Source organism: Ambystoma mexicanum, chromosome 10 (assembly GCF_040938575.1).
Source record: "Ambystoma mexicanum isolate Mex_15411 chromosome 10, UKY_AmexF1_1, whole genome shotgun sequence".
NCBI lineage: Eukaryota > Metazoa > Chordata > Amphibia > Caudata > Ambystomatidae > Ambystoma > Ambystoma mexicanum.
In genome coordinates, this window is record NC_090932.1 from 1,037,066,941 (window position 1) to 1,037,088,161 (window position 21,221).

Here is a 21,221-nt window from a genome sequence, read left to right on the forward strand (position 1 = left end):
AGCCGGGCCTTGTCCCTCCGGCTGGCGGTCGGATCCCCGCCGCTGTGCTCCACAGCACCTTCTCCGCCCTCTTCATCAGTTGACGCAGCAGACAGGGAGAAACAAAACACAGGCATCAGGGCACTGTACAATGGACACATACACGCATGACAGTTGCACAGGAGTGGCATTGGCAAACCTCAGACATGTCATCACAATCCCCAACACACATGTCATTGCAACTGGCACACATGAGCCATACCACTGCCATATCGCAACTGCCACCACCATCCCTACACATACAACAGCATCAGCAGCCAAAGGGGAGCCAGACATCACATGCAACACAGGAAGTGCACCACACATGTACACACACCACCACACTTGCATGCATGTCCACACCTCTGCCAAGTGTCGCACTGTTCAGACGGGCATCCATGTCACATCTGCCAATCAGGCTTCCACATACCGCTGTCACATGCATCCATGTTGCATCACTTTTGCACCCTTGTCAAATACACACACATGCACATGTACACAGTGCTCATACATGCAGCCGAAAACAACATACATGCCTGACATCATGGACATGTCTACTTACATACACATTCATCCAAACATGTGTGCACGCACAACTGCATTTGCCATGCAAGCCCACACACACAAGCACCATCCATGTCTCACACATAACAGCCCTCGCATGTGTCAGCCCCACGGCCCAGTACACCCCCACCCATACTCGACCCCATACAAACAGATGTGCAACCGGCACAATGGCGAATGATCACCACACGCATTGCTCACAATCAGGATGCATGTACACTCACCGCTCGACTCCAGACGGGTCTGCTTCTCTAGGACCTGGACGTGGAGCGCTGGGGATATGCGTTCCAGGACCCCCATCTGTTCTTCCGACAAGTGGCCCCGGCGCCCCTTGGCATCCGCTGCCTTCAAGAGGCGCCGGGCCTTGTTCAGGGTCCTGGACCTGAAGTCCTCCCAGTGCTTCCTGACATGTTGTAAGTCCCGGACTGCCACCCCCTCCGCGTTGATGGCAGTCACGATGTCAGTCCAGATCCGAGTCCGTCCTTCCTTGTCGGCGCGGGAACTTCCGAAGAGGGCATCATACTGCCCCAGGACTTGCTCCACCAGGACACCAACTTCGGTGGCACTGAAGCTGGTGCCCCTCTGCCTCTCTGGCCGGGGGTTGTCAGTGGTCACAGATGGTGTTTGCCCCGACATGACAACCCCAGAGGCAGGAGTGGGTGTGCAACTGGGTCCTGGGTCTGGGCTGTGGAGCGATGGAATTCCAGTCGGGAGTCTTCGGTTCCAGCAGGGGTGGTCACAGCAACAGCACCCCTGGCTGATGTGCAGGCAGCAAATGGCAGTGCACGTGGGCAGCAGGCAGTCAGGCAGCAGCAGATGGCAGGTGGGAGCGTGCTCGGGGCTCTGGGGGGCAGTAGTTCGGCCTTCTGGGCAGGAGCGTGGTCTTCTGTGTGCTTACGCGTGGCCAGCTTGGTACGGAGTGATTTGGCACGTGAAAATCCTGCACGTCAGCGTGAAAACCGAGGAAAGGCCCTTAGCGCGTAAGCGCGTCAGCACGCATACGCGATTCTATTGGACCAAAGGCCCTCAGCGCGTAAGCGCGTCTGTGACGTGAGCCGCACGGGTGTTTCCCACACAGCACGTGATGACAGAGCACACGTGGAAAGACTGCACGTCAGAGTCTCATCGCGTGTAATTGGACAGCACGTCAGAGTCTCATCGCGTGTAATTGGACAGCACGTCAGAGTCTCATCGCGTGTAATTGGACAAAAGTGCGCGTACACGCGATTGGCCTATGTACGTGTATATCAGGTGAGCGCGGTCACTTACACACACAAGTACGTCAGCGCACCTGTATCCCGGTGTGCGGGCAATTTCCACACGCTATTGGACTGTGCACTGGATTTCTGGGGTGTGCGGGTCACACGCTCGCCTACAACACACGCAACGCATTAATAACTAGCTCAGACCCAGGATGAACATACCGTTCCTAGCAGCAGTGGCCGTGGCCTACCAAAGGAGGAGGAGGAGGATAGTCAGGGCCAGAATATTCACACCAAGAACCAGCCTTTTCGGGATGCCTGATGACCAGGTGCATGGGAGGTACAGGTTTCCACCACACATCATACTGGATCTGGTGAGTGAGTGGGAGGACGACCTCACATCACCCACCCTGTGCTCCCAAGCACTCAGCCCCCTGGAGAAGGTCCTCAATGTACTGCACTTCTTAGCCACTGGATCATTTCAGCGGACAAGTGCCATTGTGGGTGGTGTATCACAGGCCACCCAGTCACGCTGCCTACACCAGGTCTTGAACATCATCACTGCACGCCCATCAGTCCGCAGGCACATATACCTGCCCAGAACCCCTGCAGAAAGGCATGCTGCCGCCCTGGATTTTTACGCTGTGGCACGATTCCCCAAAGTGCTAGGTGCCATCGACTGCACCCATGTGGCTCTACGTCCCCCCAGGGCATCTGAGCACATCTATAGGAACCGCAAGCACTGGCATTCCATCAACGTGCAGGTAGTATGTAATGCCAAGGGAATCATCACCTCAGTATATGCCAACTATCCCGGGTCAACCCACGACAGCTTCATTTACCGAATGTCCACCCTAAGCCGGGACCTAGAAGCTGGCCGGCATGGCGATACATGGCTGCTTGGTGAGTATGAATGCCACTGCACATGCATGCATGTCAGATACTGAGCTAGGTCACAACCCCACCAATGATACCAATCACCACCTCCACAGGGGACAGTGCCTACACTCTCAGCCCCCACATGATGACGCCAATTCGGAACCCCACCATGCCACCCCAGGTAAGATATAACGCTGCCCACATTACAACCCGGGGCATAGTGGAGCGCACATTCGGAGTGCTGAAGTCACGCTTTCGCTCCCTTGACCGTTCTGGCGGGCAGCTGTTGTACGCTCCCCCAGTAGTGTGCAGGATCATAGTGGCAGCATGTGTCCTGCACAACGTTGCAACACGCCGGGGCCTGGCCGTGGACATGGTGGTGCCCCCCCATCCCCAACCACATGCACAGCCGCTGCGCAAGGGAGGTGAAAGGGCACGGGGAGAGGCAGCCCGTACACAGCTAGTGGCTAATTACTTCACATAGAAATCACACCCCTGTGGAGTGCACACTGCCCTGGCACATTCCATCTGACAATCAATGATGACTCAACCTGACACTGATCCTGAATGTCTGGAGAAAGAACCGTGAAAACCATATCAGCCTGAGATTGTTCACCTGGAAGTGTCACAATGTGTGCATCCCTACCCACACTGACACCACCAATGCAGTTTTGTGAGGTTACACATTCAAGCATCTCAAATTAATACCCACTTGCAAAATGCAACAAGAGGACAGTGCCATGTCAGCCAACCCAACCCCAGCACCGCCACACGACACACCGTGCCATGTCATGCTATTTGCAGCTAAACAAAGTAATCCCCACAACATGACACTACTGTCACAATGTACAGTGTCCCTATTAGAAACTTGCAACACGTAAAATGCTCACAGTAATGGCGGACCAACAACAAACTTGAGCACGTACTACCATTGACTTGACATCACTAATGTTTAATATTAGTAGTCTCACCACCTGGAAATGCCTGCACTCCCACCACTACCAACTGTGCAGTGTTGGCGCCTGTAGAGTTGTAGGTGCACTGCTGCCAACATGGACCACATCTCCAGACTAGAGATCCTTGTGTAGACATGAGGAAGGTACCTGCAAATTGGGAGGTAGACACAGAAGATGAGTTACACATCAATGCAACATGCAGTGTACAACACAACAGCAATATGCACTAGGAATGTATACAAAGTATTGACTACAGACTGCCCACACAGCTCATGGGAGTCCAACGTCACTGTGTAATTCACTGTCACTTGGGCACACCCTTTGCAAGCCCATGGAAACGGGAAGCAGGAGGGGTGTGTGTGACTCAAACCCAAGCATCTGAACCAAATACATTACAAGCCTGCATGTGCCCAGCCACAATGCAGCGTATGCCCACAGGAACCACGGAAGCCAACAAATCGTCCCCAAAAAATTGGGAATAAAAGAAATAAAAATAAAAATAAAAACAAAAATAAAAAAAAAAATAAAAATGGCCATTGAAGGGCCCGGGGGGGTTGGGGAGGCCACCCAGGAGGTCCGAGGACAGGATGCACACCAGAACCCACCTGCGTGATTCCTGGGAAAAAAAAACACCTCCATGGGCTCATGGCCCACACGGCTACCCTATTGTGGGAGTATCACTGCTGTCGCTATTATCACCCTGTGCAGCTGCATCGGGAGGTGGTTGCACTATAGGAGGCAGCCCACGCAAGGCCCTCGTCTGCTCCTCCATGGCTGCAAGCATGCGGGTGTGGTAGGTCTGGTTCTGGAGGATGAGTGTGAGGAGGTCCCCATGCAACAACTCACGGGATGCCCGGACCTCCGCCCTCGTTGCCTGCATCTCAGCTGAGAGCGTACGGGTGAGACGCTCCAGCTGCTGTTCTGTCCTTTGGTGTGTAGAAGCCTCAAGCTCAACAAGAGTCGTCCTGAGGTGAAGGAGCTCCTGCCTCAGGTCTTCCCTGTGGCCCTGGGACTCAATGGAGATGGCCTCCTGCAGAGTCGCCAGTGCCGCCCGCCTGTCCCTGTTGGACCCCAACATGTCCTCCCTGTGTGACTGGCAGATGGAGTCGGTTGCCTGCTCTAGTCGCTCCATCAGCCTTTCAGGGGGGACAATGGAAGTGGCCACCCTATCCATGGCCTGAGCCATCATCTCGGATGATGCTGCCTGTTGGGTTGCCATACCGTAAATGGATTGCTCCCATGCGGTATTGCCAGGTGGCGTACGGCCACCACGTCGGCGGGCACCACACCTGTCTGGGGCAAGGCGAACTGCGCCTTGCTGTGCCGGCACTGCCTGAGGCTGCAGGACTGCATTCCCCCTCTGATCTGCTGGCCCAGGAACAGGATCAGATGTCGCGGAGTGTGACCCTGCATCCGTAACCACCAAAGGCGTAGCTGCCAACACTGACATCCCCATTGAGGGTTCTGACCCTGGTGCAGGTGGGTGAGACAGAACAGAATCCCTCCCTGGAACACTCACCTGCGACGGCACGTAGGTCTCATCCGAATCAACACCTGAGTACAGCTCAGGGGAGGTGCAGCCAGAGACACCCCTTGAGAGCACGACCTGCAGCACTTGTGGGTTCTCACCCACCACCACACCACGTCCCTCACTGGTGGTTGGTCGGCCCTCGGACCCCTCCTGGGTCTGCACCATCTCCACAACCCCAGCAGTATCAGGTGCGTCTTCCCCTGCAAAGACATAAAAACAAAGAAATGGAAACAGGCATTAGCACCATGGCACACAATGAGGGCTGAGAAGCAAGAGAACCAGTACTTGTTTGACACATGTCCCACATGACTAAAACCCTCCCATGCATGCACCCTCACTGCGTATGAAGGGCATGCAAATGGCACACACTGATGGCACCAAGATTGAAGATGAACAAATTTTCTGCATGCTGCCTGGCAGTGGCATCACACATTGGCCTGTGATTGGCAGGTGAAACACACATGCCATCACACAGATGGCATGTACCATTGCTATTGAGTGAAGATGGAGAGGAGGCCAGCACCTATTCATTCTGTCCAGTTCCCGCATGTAATAGCTTTTCTAATTCAAACAGGTCAGATTCCTCACCTGGAGCTGCCAGTCCGAAATGGTCCAATTGCACAGGGACATGTTTGAACAAATGATATCCAGGTAACAAAGTCACTCCACTTTACCATAGCCATGTCAGACATGTGACTAGAGGACTGCGACATGCCTAGTAAAAGTGGTGGAATGTAAGAAATATGACTAAATGAACAGTGGAAAATTTAGCAACTATGTTGTGGCAAGGTGACACTTCAAGGGCAACTGGCGTGCAGTTGGGCTAGATGTCTACTGTTGGCAGAAGGGCTACAGCTATGGGCAAATGCAGATGCGCTGGATGTATTGCATGAAGCACATGGCTGACCCATACGACTCAGGCGCACACACTCTCACCTGGCACACAAACAGAAGCCCTCACACACACCATGCACATGGATGACACACACATGCATGTGCACTCACCGGACAATGCCTCGTAATCAGCCAAATCTCCCACGCCTTGGATCTGTTCCTCCGTGACGTAGGTCCCAGCGACTGACTCATGTGGAGTGAGTTCCATGTCTGCTACTGGAGACCCACCTCCAGTCACTAGAGTTGCGGCATGACTTGAGGCCAGCTTACTCTTTGCCCTGCGCTTTAGGTCATTCCAGCGCTTATAGCAATCATTGGCTGTGCGCCTCACGATTCCAAGGGCACTTACGATGTCCGCAACGGTCTGCCAGTGTGCCTGGCGTTGTGCAGGTGTGGTCTTGGATCCTGCAACAATGACCATCTCGTTGTCATGTACGGACACATACTCAACAAGTGCATTCAGTTCGTCATCCGTGAAGCTGGGCTTCCTGGACGGGCCGAACTGTGTAGCCGTGTCTGGGGCATCAGCCTGTGCCGGAAGAGCACTCTTCCTCTTCCGCTTGGAAGGTGGTGGTGATCCTGAGTGTCCTGCGCCGCTCTGGACACTAGGGGCAGGAGCCCTGGTGGACTCTGTATCAGGAGTGTGGGATTGCACACTCAGCATGGGAGTTGGTGCAGGCATTGGCTCTAGTGTGATGGTGTCAGGGGGTATATCAGCAGCATGGACTAGGACCGACACTGTCCGGGCTGGGTGTGTGAGGGCTGGGGTGGATGGAGCCGCAGCTGCCCCTGCAGCCTCTCCGCCCTGCCTACTTGGTGCAGCAGATGACCTTGCTGCCCCAGATGCACGTGGCATGGTGACATCAACGTGCACCAGCGCACGTGTCATAAGCCAGCTGACCTGGAAGTCAGCCATGGAGTCAGCCAGGTCTGGTGCCACAATGGGCTGGTCCAACAAGTGCTGAGCATGGATGGTGTCAGCCACATCAGCCTCAACGGGAGGGGGGGGATTATGGGTGCCCTTGACTGGTCCTCCACACATGGGGGGACAGGCTCACCCTGCAAGTAATGACCACGTCCCCTACCGGATCCACCACGGCCACCACTTGTGGCTCTTCCACCTTTGCCACCCTTACGGAATCCTCGCCTCCCAGCCATGGCACTGATGTTAATGTGCGTATGGGAGTGGCAGTAAAATATAGTCCTGGGCAACTAGGGGTCAAAGGGGTTGGGTACCAGATGGTAATTGTACCCTAGTGCTCTTGCAAGGCTGATTGTAACCCCTGGGGAAAGATGACGGGTCACGCTACGCACAGGAGCCCCAAAAAAGGGAGATGACGTGCACGCAACCCCTCCTAGACCACGTGTGCAGAAAGAAAAACCTGCACTACGCCGTGGCACCCAGTAACACAAGAATGAACGTATGCGTGTCACACGCAGCCTAGAATGACCTCTGAAGGGGTAGGCTACACACAGGGCAAGCACAGATGTTATATACGTGCGTGACTCACCGTCTGCCTGGTAAACGACCGTGTAAAAGGAGCGCGTTTGGTTGGCAACACCCCCGCCAAAAGAAGATTTGTACGCTGTCTGAGGAGACAGGACAACAGTAGAAAGGAACACTGTTTGAGGGAACAGGCCCAGGTAAACCAGTAAAAGAGTAAAAGGAGAAAAATCTGTCAGAGGTAACAGGGAATACGAACTTGAAACGCCGTGAAGTAAATCGCGTGTGAACCGACAAGAAGTACAGAATTCACCCACTCGCTCTCCATGAAAAGCACGTACAAGGAAATGGTTTTCTACGCGTACCTTTTATACAGGCCCACACGTCCAGCTTCACTTACGTGGCGTCTACGCGCTAGGGCCATTTCCACCAATTACACGCTTTGTGACTTATGGGTGTACGGCCATTTCCACCAATTACACGCTTTGTCACTTCTGCGTGTACGGCCCGTGTACGGCCATTTCCACCAATCACACGCGATGAGACTCTGACGTGCAGTCTTTCCACGTGTGCTCTGTCATCACGTGCTGTGTGGGAAACACCCGTGCGGCTCACGTCACAGACGCGCTTACGCGATGAGGGCCTTTGGTCCAATAGAATCGCGTATGCGTGCTGACACGCTTACGCGCTAAGGGCCTTTCCTCGGTTTTCACGCTGACGTGCAGGATTTTCACGTGCCAAATCACTCCGTACCAAGCTGGCCACGCGTAAGCACACGGAAGACCACGCTCCTGCCCAGAAGGCCGAAATACTGCCCCCCAGAGCCCCGAGCACGCTCTCACCTGCCATCTGCTGCTGCCTGACTGCCTGCTGCCCACGTGCACTGCCATTTCCTGCCTGCACATCAGCCAGGGGTGCTGTTGCTGTGACCACCCCTGCTGGAACCGAAGACTCCCGACTGGAATTCCATCGCTCCACAGCCCAGCCCCAGGACCCAGTTGCACACCCACTCCTGCCTCTGGGGTTGTCATGTCGGGGCAAACACCATCTGTGACCACTGACAACCCCCGGCCAGAGAGGCAGAGGGGCACCAGCTTCAGTGCCACCGAAGTTGGTGTCCTGGTGGAGCAAGTCCTGGGGCAGTATGATGCCCTCTTCGGAAGTTCCCGCGCCGACAAGGAAGGACGGACTCGGATCTGTACTGACATCGTGACTGCCATCAACGCGGAGGGGGTGGCAGTCCGGGACTTACAACAATTCAGGAAGCGCTTGGAGGACTTCAGGTCCAGGACCCTGAACAAGGCCCGGCGCCTCTTGAAGGCAGCGGATGCCAAGGGGCGCCGGGGCCACTTGTCGGAAGATCAGATGGGGGTCCTGGAACGCATATCCCCAGCGCTCCACGTCCAGGTGCTAGAGAAGCAGACCCGTCTGGAGTCGAGCGGTGAGTGTACATGCATCCTGATTGTGAGCAGTGCGTGTGGTGATCATTCGCCATTGTGCCGGTTGCACATCTGTTTGTATGGGGTCGAGTATGGGTGGGGGTGTACTGGGCCGTGGGGCTGACACATGCGAGGGCTGTTATGTGTGAGACATGGATGGTGCTTGTGTGTGTGGGCTTGCATGGCAAATGCAGTTGTGCGTGCACACATGTTTGGATGAATGTGTATGTAAGTAGACATGTCCGTGATGTCAGGCATGTATGTTGTTTTCGGCTGCATGTATGAGCACTGTGTACATGTGCATGTGTGTGTTTTTGACAAGGGTGCAAAAGTGATGCAACATGGATGCATGTGACAGCGGTATGTGGAAGCCTGATTGGCAGATGTGACATGGATGCCCGTCTGAACAGTGCGACACTTGGCAGAGGTGTGGACATGCATGCAAGTGTGGTGGTGTGTGTACATGTGTGGTGCACTTCCTGTGTTGCATGTGATGTCTGGCTCCCCTTTGGCTGCTGATGCTGTTGTATGTGTAGGGATGGTGGTGGCAGTTGCGATATGGCTGTGGTATGGCTCATGTGTGCCAGTTGCAATGGCATGTGTGTTGGGGATTGTGATGACATGTCTGAGGTTTGCCAATGCCACTCCTGTGCAACTGTCATGCGTGTATGTGTCCATTGTAAAGTGCCCTGATGCCTGTGTTTTGTTTCTCCCTGTCTGCAGCGTCAACTGATGAAGAGGGCGGAGAAGGTGCTGTGGAGCACAGCGGCGGGGATCCGACCGCCAGCCGGAGACGCAAGGCCCGGCTCCCCTCCTGTGTTGTCATCTCGTCGGGGAGTGAGGAGTCCGGTGCCGCGTCCCAGGCCGCAGCTGCCGGGGGGAGGTCCAAGAGGCGGAGGTTGCAGTTGGACTCCTCGGCAGCAGAAGGGGCAGCTGGGAACCCACAGGGCCCAACGGGGGAAGATGGCACGGAGTCATCCAGATTGGTGGGGGGTTTGGTGGAGGAGGGGGCCGCGCAAGCACCAGAGACGGGGTCTGGAGGTGGGGATCCCACTGGTGCTAGTGGTGCAGTGCAGGACCAGGTACAGGAGGCAGCACAGGCGGCCGTTGAGGTGCCTGTGTGCAATCCTGTCCCCGATCCTGTCCCTGCCTCATCTTGCACCAGCAGGGATGCCTACGTCCAGACCCGTTTTCAGGCAGGGGATGAGCTGACGTCAACTGGCCTTCCTCTGCCTGCGGACGTGGCCATCCAGGTCCGGGTTGAGCCTGTCCTGGCTGGTGTGGCGTTGCGTCAACGGGCCATGCGAGGTGACCTGCAGTCTTTTCATGGGGAGACTGCACGTCATCTCGAATGGCTCGTTGACCACGTCAGCCTGCTGGGACAGGTCACCCAGGCCGGATTCCTCCGTCTGATGGGGCTTGCTCCGACCCCCTCCTCAACTGGACCCCCTACGCGCCAGTCGTCCTCTGTGCCATCTTCCCACCCATCAGTCACCTGGGTGCCCTGTGGAGCTGCCTCTGACGGAGCGGCCAGGCTGGTGGAGGAGGCATCCCTGCCACAGTCGGGAGTCGGTGGTCCAGCAGGGGTGGCCACTTCAACAAGTGCACCCCAGCCGGCGGAGGATGTGCAGGCAGCAGGAGGCAGTGCACGGGCAGAGGCAGAGCAGCAGCAGCAGCAACATGGTGGGAGCCATGAAGGCTCGGGGCTTTCGACATCGGAGGGGCAGGCATCGGCCGGAGGGCAGGGGGACCCAGGACAGAGAGTGTCTTCCGTGTGGCAGCGGTTGGGCCACGTCATAGGTGCGGAGCGGCGGCGGGCGGAAGAGGCGCGGCTCACAATGGTCAGGGCGGAGAACTCCATGCGGAGGGCCCTGAGGCGGGCCGAGTGCCTCGAGGCAATCCGCAGGGGGTTGGAGGAGGACACAGCGTCGTCCCTGCGGACCCTCGGGGCCATGGAACTGGACCGCCTCCGGGACATCGAACAGGAGTTCGATGATGCCCTGGCCCGGGACACCACAGAGTGAGCCGCTGGACTTGCCCGCCGCCTTTGTATATAGTTCTTTAGTTTTAGGTTTCCTTTCTTTCGTATTATGATTTGGAGTCGACGGACACTGCTCCACTTTTTGTATATAGTTGATTTTTAGGTAGGTTTTTTAGTAGGTTTCCTTTGTTCAGTTGGGCTCATGGACCCTTGTTATTTTTGTACATAGTTCTTTATTGCATGGAGATTTTTTTACATTTGACTTTGGACTAAATTTTTTTCGATTTGGATTTCAAGTTTTATTTTTTAATACGGACATGCAGCTTATTTATTGTCATTCACATTGTAGTTTGTTTTCTTTCTTTAGCATTCTTATTTTTTTTCAATACAATTTTGTTTGCATACTTCACTGTGTGGTATCATCTCATTGGTTTCATGCATGTCATGTTGTGTGTTTTCACATTCAATTGCAACCATTGTGTGTGACGGACATGGCTTCATTAGCTTCATAAACATTGGGGGTGTAACATGTGATTTCCATTTCCATGTGGGTGAATGGGTTACTTGGTAGGGCTTTTTGGCTGTGGAGGCTGACCATTACGCACATGATTGGGGATTGTGAGGACCTGGTGGGGGCTGCCCATGGTGGCAGGGGGGTGGGGGTGGTGGGAGACATGAGTGGGAGCCTGGTGGAGGCTGCCCCTGGTGGCTGGGGGGTGGGGGTGGTGGGAGACATGAGTGGGGGCCTGGTGGAGTGTGCCCCTGCACTGCTTGGGGTGGGGTGGTGGGAGACATGTGTGGGGGCCTGGTGGAGGGTGCCCCTGCACTGCTGGGGGGTGGGGGTGCAGGGAGACATGAGTGGGGTCCTGGTGGAGGCTGCCCCTGGTGGCTGGGGGGTGGGGGTGGTGGGAGACATGAGTGGGGGCCTGGTGGAGGGTGCCCCTGCACTGCTGGGGGGTGGGGGTGGAGGGGGACATGAGTGGGGGCCTGGTGGAGGCTGCCCATGGTGGCAGGGGGGTGGGGGGTGGTGGGAGACATGAGTGGGGGCCTGGTGGAGGGTGCCCATGCACTGCTGGGGGGTGGGGGTGCATGGGGACATGAGTGGGGGCCTGGTGGAGGGTGCCCATGCACTGCTGGGGGGTGGGGGTGGTGGGAGACATGAGTGGGGGCCTGGTGGAGGGTGCCTCTGCACTGCTTGGGGTGGGGGTGGTGGGAGACATGAGTGGGGGCCTGGTGGAGGGTGCCCATGCACTGCTGCGGGGTGGGGGTGCAGGGGGACATGAGTGGGGGCCTGGTGGAGGCTGCCCCTGGTGGCTGGGGGGTGGGGGTGGTGGGAGACATGAGTGGTGGCCTGGTGGAGGCTGCCCCTGCTGGCTGGGGGGTGGGGGTGGTGGGAGACATGAGTGGGGGCTTGGTGGAGGGTGCCCCTGCTGGCTGGGGTGTGGGGGTGGTGGGAGACATGAGTGGGGGCCTGGTGGAGGGTGCCCCTGTTGGCTGGGGGGTGGGGGTGGTGGGAGACATGAGTGGGGGCCTGGTGGAGGCTGCCCCTGCTGGCTGGGGGGTGGGGGTGGTGGGAGACATGAGTGGGGGCCTGGTGGAGGGTGCCCCTGCACTGCTGGGGGGTGGGGGTGCAGGGGGACATGAGTGGGGGCCTGGTGGAGGCTGCCCATGGTGGCAGGGGTGTGGGGGTGGTGGGAGACATGAGTGGGGGCCTGGTGGAGGGTGCCCATGCACTGCTGGGGGGTGGGGGTGCAGGGGGACATGAGTGGGGGCCTGGTGGAGGGTGCCCCTGCACTGCTTGGGGGTGGGGCTGGTGGGAGACATGAGTGGGGGCCTGGTGGAGGGTGCCCATGCACTGCTGGGGGGTGGGGGTGCAGGGGGACATGAGTGGGGGCCTTTTGGGGGCTGCCCATGGTGGCTGGGGGGTGGGGGTGGTGGGAGACATTAGTGGGGGCCTGGTGGAGGCTGCCCCTGGTGGCTGGGGGGTGGGGGTGGTGGGAGACATGAGTGGGGGCCTGGTGGAGGATGCCCCTGCACTGCTGGGGGGTGGGGGTGCAGGTGGACATGAGTGGGGGCCTGGTGGAGGCTGCCCCTGGTGGCTGGGGGGTGGGGGTGGTGGGAGACATGAGTGGGGGCCTGGTGGAGGGTGCCCCTGCACTGCTGGGGGGTGGGAGTGCAGGGGGACATGAGTGGGGGCCTGGTGGAGGCTGCCCATGGTGGCAGGGGGGTAGGGGTGGTGGGAGACATGAGTGGGGGCCTGGTGGAGGGTGCCCATGCACTGCTGGGGGGTGGGGGTGCAGGGGGACATGAGTGGGGGCCTGGTGGAGGGTGCCCCTGCACTGCTTGGGGGTGGGGGTGGTGGGAGACATGAGTGGGGGCCTGGTGGAGGGTGCCCATGCACTGCTGGGGGGTGGGGGTGCAGGGGGACATGAGTGGGGGCCTGGTGGGGGCTGCCCATGGTGGCTGGGGGGTGGGGGTAGTGGGAGACATTAGTGGGGGCCTGGTGGAGGCTGCCCCTGGTGGCTGGGGGGTGGGGGTGGTGGGAGACATGAGTGGGGGCCTGGTGGAGGATGCCCCTGCACTGCTGGGGGGTGGGGGTGCAGGGGGACATGAGTGGGGGCCTGGTGGAGGGTGCCCCTGCACTGCTTGGGGGTGGGGGTGGTGGGAGACATGAGTGGGGGCCTGGTGGAGGGTGCCCCTGCACTGCTGGGCGGTGGGGGTGGTGGGAGACATGCATTGTTGATCAGTAGTGCAAGGTGACATGTGGGTTGGCTGGGGTGCATGCCCATGGTGGATGGGCTGCCTGCGGGACATGAGCAGGGGTGCAGGGTAGTCCCCCGTGGTGTGGGCTGCCTGCAGGGTCCGTGGAGGTTGTGGAGCATACACCTGGGAGGACCCACACGGCCAATTCACGTGTAGTACTCCCCAGAACCCCTGAAATACACATACCCTGCTGAAATCGCGTGTGGAACTTCCCGCGGAATAGAAGTACCCTGCTCGCACTGGGCCATTCGCGTGTGGAACTTCCCGCGCACCCCTGGGATACACATACCCTGCAGAAATCGCGTGTGGAACTTCCCACGCACCCCTGGAATACACGTACCCTGCTGAAATCGCGTGTGGAACTTCCCGCGCACCCCTGGAATACACGTACCCTGCTTGCACGGGGCCAATCGAGTGTGGAACTTCCCGCGCACCCCTGGAATACACGTACCCTGCTTGCACGGGGCCAATCGCGTGAGAGACTTCACGCGAACCCCTGAAATACACGTAGCCCGCTCCCCCAGGCCCGATCGCGTGAGAAAGTTCACGCGAACCCCTGTAATACACGTAGAATGCTCCCCCAGGCCCGATCGCGTGAGAAACTTCACGCGAACCCCTGAAATACACGTAGCCCGCTCCCCCAGGCCCGATCGCGTGAGGAAGTTCACGCGAACCCCTGTAATACACGTAGCCCGCTCCCCCAGGCCCGATCGCGTGTGGAACTTCCCGCGCACCCCTGAAATACACATACCTTGCTCGCACTGGGCCAATCGCGTGTGGAACTTCCCGCGCACCCCTGAAATACACGTTCCCCGCTTGGCGTTTGCTGTTTGCCAGCCCAGTGAACTGGTCCAGGGTTAGCGCAGCCCTTTGCGATGATTTAGCGATTTTGATGGCTTTTCCTTGCGCGAGGGCGTTCTTCGGGGCGTTACTGGCGCTGCTGCAGGGTCGCTGCGATTCTCTGCGCCACGGCTGGTTTGGGAGCCTAAAATCCATGAATACGCTGTGCGCGGAAATCGGTTTTAGCGCACGTGCCTGGCGCAGACAATCGCACGCGGACACTCTGCGCCAGCCGCTTGCGACACTTTTCTGCGAAATTCTATGAATTACCCTGTCAGTCTCTGTGGTCACATAATTGTTCCGCCTACTTACACTAGACTATGGGCCTGATCATGACTTTGGCGGTAACGCCGGCGGTATTAAGGCCGGCGGTATTAGCCCTACCGCCGAACTCCCCGGCGCTAATAGTGCCGGATCTCGAGTTCGGCGGTAATGTTAATCCTCATTCCCCATTGAGCCCATTCGGGAATGCCCCATTCCCCATTGTGCTCAATGTGGAATTTTCGCGCTCTTACCGCTGGCGGATTTCCCACCGGTGGAAATAGTGCAAATTTTTGGCACGTTTCCCCCCAGCCGGTGGGGCCGCCCGTGACCAAAGCAGAGGTCCCTGCGCTCCTCCCCGGGCCCCCAAGGCACTGCTAGGGCTGGCAGGCAGGCACAGGAGACGCCGTCCCTCTGACCGCCAAGACCTCGCCGCCGGCTCAATGCTGCTGGGGCTGGGGGACAGCGCATGCACCGCCGGCGCCCGCTCCACCGGTCCACCATCACACACCGAGTCAGGGTGGCGAGGGGAGCGCCCGCTGGAAGGCGTTGGATGCGGGGCCAGAAGCGCCGGGACACCGCAGCAATGATTATTCGGGAGAGGGAGCCCCTCCTCCACTCACGCCATCCACCAGCCTCCTCGGTCCTCCACACGTCTGTCCGCCATCTTGGCCTGAGATGCAGGCAGGTGATCGGAGTTCGTATCAGCGTGACCAAGCCTCTGCGAGCTCCAGGAATGCAGCCAACTCTGCTACAGGGTCTTACCGAGCCTCAGCCATCATTAGGTTCCCCACACCAAGGTTATATTGGCCCCAATTTATCGAGACAGCGGGCACCCCACAGAGGCCGTCAAAGCAGCATCTGCATAGTCGGCGCTCAAGGCCATGCCCCCTCAGCACACCCCACCTTATGTGGAGTGCTGGGGAGATACAATGTATCCCCTTTCACATTAAAACTGCAACGATTCTGTTACAGGGACAAGCTTACCTTCAATGGCTGGTGGCAGTAATACCTTGTATTAATTTGGTGCACCTTTACCGCGGGCTGTGTTCACAGCTGCAGTAAAGGCTCCTAAGGGTGCTAATGTTACCAAAATGGCCCGTCTTCTTTTTCCGTCATTTTAGTGTTTCTTGTCTTGTCCTTTCATGTTGACATCCAGGGTGGGAAATTCCTTTGTGTGATTTTAATCTTCGACGGGAGTCGACTCCCTTGACTCCCTGCCCAGGCTCCAGTCTGTCTGTGAGGGCAGGAAGCGAGGGAGGAATCCAGAACTCCACAGCCGTTTGTCTTCCTCCTTGCCTGGATGGGGACAAATACCAGTGGGGGGCTGGCTGTCCTGATTGGACAACCAGACCGCCCCTTCTTGTAAAATGCAGGGAGAGACTGCAGAAGTTGTATTGTAATTCCTGATAAATACTAAAAACCTGGAAGCTGAAGAGAAGTCGACCACTGGAACTGAAACCGAAGAGGATGATGAAGGAAAAGTGGCAGAGTCAATTTCCAGTGACCAGAGAGCCTGCTGTGTAACCTGAGCCTGCAGTAGCCCTTCCTTCCAATCAACCTGGGTAATCCAAAAACAACGACCCTGACCCTGAACCTAATGAAAACCACTAGACTCAAGAAGACCTGTATTTTAAGCCATCCCACGCCATGCTGCAACCTTGCATTTCTACAATGCCGCAATAACCTGGGACCTCAACCCACGGTGTGGTGCACGGTCTTCCGAATTCCAAATCTCGATGAAATTTTATGGGTATTCTGGTGGATCTCCAGAGACATGAATCGAGTCCAAAAAGACTCCTCAAAAGAGTTCTGGACCTTTGTAACGACACAAATTCAACCAGGATTTTCTGTCTTCTTCTGTGCTCCTTGAAAAGGCACCACATCCATAGAACTGCATTCAGCCATGAGGAAAACCTTGCCTAGAGCCTTCTCTATCGATCCGTGCTGCAAAGTCCCTTGCAAGGTCCTGTTTTTAGTTACCATGACAAGGAATCCACTGACCGGGTTTTTGGCTGCAGATCCTGATGCAGTCCTGCTGCAAAATCTTCTTCAATGCTGAGGTACTGTGTTGGCTTGGGTATATACTTACCTTAAGTCTCTTGGGATTTCTGTGTAGCTGTGGGGTATTTTCTTTGATGCGGAGCCCTCTCATCCAGTGCTCCCAATCCCACTGCTAGAATGCTGTTGGAGTGTCTTTCTTCTGTGAAGCACCTGGACCCTCTTCTAACTCTAAAGTAAAATACTCACCTGTTTGCCCAGTCTTCCTAAGGAACTCTGACTTTTGCTACTTAACAACCTATCCTGACACCGCCTGTTGGACACTAAATCCTAGTGACCCCCCTTCTGCCACTGAGAACATTCATGCTCCAAGAATAAGGGAACGACTTTTAAGGGATTGGGCCTCTTGCCTAGAAAATAACAAAAGTGTTAAATAGTTACTTACTTGTAAAAGAGTTGGTTGATAACTGTAACTCTAAGAGTGAACAGTTACACAAGTTCTTACTTAGCTTGAATTTGTGATAGACTATTCTTTCTTAAAAGTATGGTTAACATATTTTCTTCCTTAGAAATTATTTTGCCATTCTAATCAAAAGTAGATGTGAAGGTATGTTACTCTCCTGTGATTAGGTTGTGCCTCTTACCAAAAGTAATGTGTTGGTTTCACCAAATGATGTCTGCAGGGTAATTATATGAGTGTCCTCCAACTGTTGGTATCGCCAGATTAGTCCTGTTAGGATAATTGTATGAGTGTCCCCCAACTGGGTCTTGCTTCCCCTGACTTGCTGCTAGCCTGTCCAGAATAAGTCTACATAAGGTTGTTGCCTACCTAGAATAACTTTGAGTCATTCAGCAAAGTGTAACATTCGGGTTTACTTTTCCTGTGCTATCTAACCCAGAGTCGGTGGTTCTAACTGTCCCTTATAAGTCCTATTTCAGTCACTTCTATAGTTGGGAAAGATCTAACCTTGACTCCTACCATACCAAAAACAAGTTACAAGAGTTACTGCTTATCTCAATCTGTGTCTCACTGATCTCAAAAGCACCTGAAATTGAATGTTACATCCTTAGGTTCTACTCACCTAGTATAACTGTGTCTTATGACAAAAGAAGTTATAGGTTTTTACTGTGTCTGGAATAAGTGTTCCACTATTCACCAAAGGTATATTGTCCAATTGACTGATTATGTGTTTTGTACTGACAGCCACTGTACAACTGGTAGGGTCTACTTCCCTTGCATTACTTAATGTAATTGTGAAAGTAACCATAGTTTTTTACTCCCCAAGAATAGGTTTGACCTATACTGAATGTGTATGAACAGGTTTTGATTTCCCTCAAACTATTGTTAGGTGTTCCAAATAAGGTTTATACTTTGGTCTGTGTACCTTCAAATATAGTGTTGTGTTTTTATAATTGTGATTACATATAATGTATGATAGTACTTATGTACCCCTAGATTTATATGGGCCTACCTGTATTTAAATAAATCCTTTATTTTTACATACATAATGTTTCAGTGTTTCACTCCTAAAATAAGCACCTGGCTGCTCTGTCTATGCTACCATGTACTCAAGTGGTACAGCATTATACTAAGAGTGTAGTCTTGTACTGTCTCGGTCTAATGGTTTTACTAAAACTGTCCTAACAATTTGCTTTTATGGACTTGACTAATAAGTTTGACTGCATAGACACGGACATCCTGCGGCCGGAAGCTGTTAGGAGAGTGAGAAATGCAGAGCGAAAGGTCATGCTGAGAAAGTTACTCTGAGATCTTAAAGCAAAACTTAAAATGGGATAGAGAGACAATTAAGTTCCCTTTTTCCATCAGTTAATGGAGAAAGATAAGGTTGTGTGTTAGCATCCCTCATGTTTAATCGCTATATTGACGAATTGAATCACTACCTTGTTAATGTTAGAGGGATTTTGACCTTGGCTGCTCATCATGTTCCCCTTCTTCTATATGCTGATTATGTGGTATTCATTGTGAGAATCCCGAGAGCTTTCCAAGTTGTATTACAATATACATGGTGTTCATGACAGCACATAAGCTCATGGTGAAGATGGCTGAATCCAAAGTAATGCATCCTGATGATGAATCTCCCTGCGACTAGGACATTGTACTGTAGGGGTTATAATCTTGAGTGGGTCATCATGTTTCATTATTTCGGTCTCCTCACTGACTTGGACATTTCAAATATAGAGAGGCTGTTAGCCTTAATGATTCAATTCAATATGGCTGTTCTCCATTTCACAAGTAATACTAAGCGGTGTGCTCTGTAGGCCAAGAGCTCTATGGCTAGTGCTGAGCGAAATCTATAGAAACTACTGTGTAAGATGCTGACTAATCAGGATTTAGAGATCCCCACTTATTGTCACACTTAGAAAATGCTTTTAATAGAATGTGTAGGCATTCCTAGACCCTCCCTGTATGCTATCTATTCAAAACCAGGGCTTTCTTTTTTTCAGATTATTTTCCACTAAATGCAGTTTTGCTTTTTATTTGGCCCAGTGGGAGGCAGCGGGGGCTAAGCGGGTTGCTAAATTTTTGAACGTGGGAGCCATAGTGGCCAAGAGATGCATACTGCAGTGCTGGAAGCGGCGATCACCCCCTATGCTAGAAATGTGGCTAAAGGCTCTCACCTGGACACAGGTGTGTGAGGAGGACTATATCAACACATTGCCTGTGAATGCTCGCCCCAAGAACGTGTGGACAGAGTTCTGTAGCTATTTGAATAGCAAAGCTGATCTGGAGCTCCTATCCCCGCCCCCGTCGCCAGATCAGACACGGGTGTAAGCTGAACTGTGGGTCCCCTCACTGGACTTGATTTGTTCTTCAGAATGTACCTGCCTTGTTACTAATGCACTGATTGCTGTCCGTACCTTTAAACATGTATCACAGTTTTGCTGATGTAGTATGTAATGCACCTGCTATTGCTCCTTGCCAATAAAGAGAAGTTTAAAAAAAAAAAAAGAATATCATAGCTAGTGATGTTTTACATAAAACCACGTAGCCTAAGACATATTAGTAATTCCAGAATAATACGTTGTTGGATCACATGCTAAAACTGTTGAACAGTTTTCTCCAATGTGAAAGACTGATAGGGAAGCCAAGGGAATGACGAAACTCTCTATCTTTTCTTATTTTTACTAAAATCACTTACCGGTAGCTAAAATGGCATGTTTGTGGTAAGAGATGTAAGGACCTGTTCCCTTTTGACAACATTTTGCTTAAATGTGCTCTTGATTGCTGTAACAACGTGAACATGGATTAGAAAAATAGACGAAGGCTGCACCTGCCTTCCTGATAAAGATACTGCAGACATACTATTGCACTTTTAGCTGTTCTGCCCATTGTATTTAAAAGCTAGAAATCAATATTTACTTCTAATATTGCACCACGTGCCGTGGAGAAATACAGAGTGAATGTATGTTTTTGACACTTCTTGCAGAACAGACCCTGTACAGTCATTTCGCCCAATGTATTGATCATTAAATGTAGAGTCACCCAAAATAACACCAATGTCACAGCTCTGCCTCAGACACACAAAAAAACACCGACTGAATTAGTGGGCAGAATAATAACACACTAATATCAAACATTGCTTCTACCATTCTCTTGGGAAAACAAGCAAACATAAACCGAGGTCTCTTTTAAGTATCCAAAGTAAATCACTGAGAATAAAAGAGAAATTACAATTTGAATGCAACTTCATAGCCAACCTTGGAAGGATGTCAATGAAATAGTCCTGCTGATCGCGAGTGGTAATTGAAAGGCCACTGAAGCTAGTCACCCTGGGAGACCTTAGGGTCTGATTTACAAGGTCAACACACAATCAACAGATCAAAAACAGAAAAGTACAACGTTTTCTCAAAAGCAGGGCTTTCTGTTCCTCAAGCAAGAGACAGAAGACGTGTCCAGACTTGTGTGAAGAGCCTGACATCATCCTCGCTCCAGCAGGTTCAAATGTTCTCAGTTTAAAAACCAAAGGACTGCTAGGACAGGCTTTGCCTTGACCAAATGAAGATGGAGGTCATGTGAAAACATCAGTGATGCTTGATTTATTTGAGCTTTTTGCTTGGAGTTGGGGCCAATGTAAGGTTGGATTAGCCAAAAACTGGCAAATCAGTTTATTTCCCTGTATCAAGATTTTAGCTGTGACCGGAGGCTCACGTTATGCTTCTCTTTCTTTTATTCCAAAACCATAAAGAAAGGTCAGCAGCAAGATTTAGGCACCTGTGGGACAGTAATATAACCTTGAGAACTGAATGGGTGAAGAAATCTCATATACCAGAACGTTTAAACATGAAAAACCAAACATAGGTACTCATCACGACTTGGGCGGTAACGCCGGCGCTATTAGTGCCAGCGCTATCTACCCTACCGCCGAACTCCCCGGCGCTAATAGCGCCGGATCACGAGTTTGGCGGTAATGTTAATCCCCATTCCC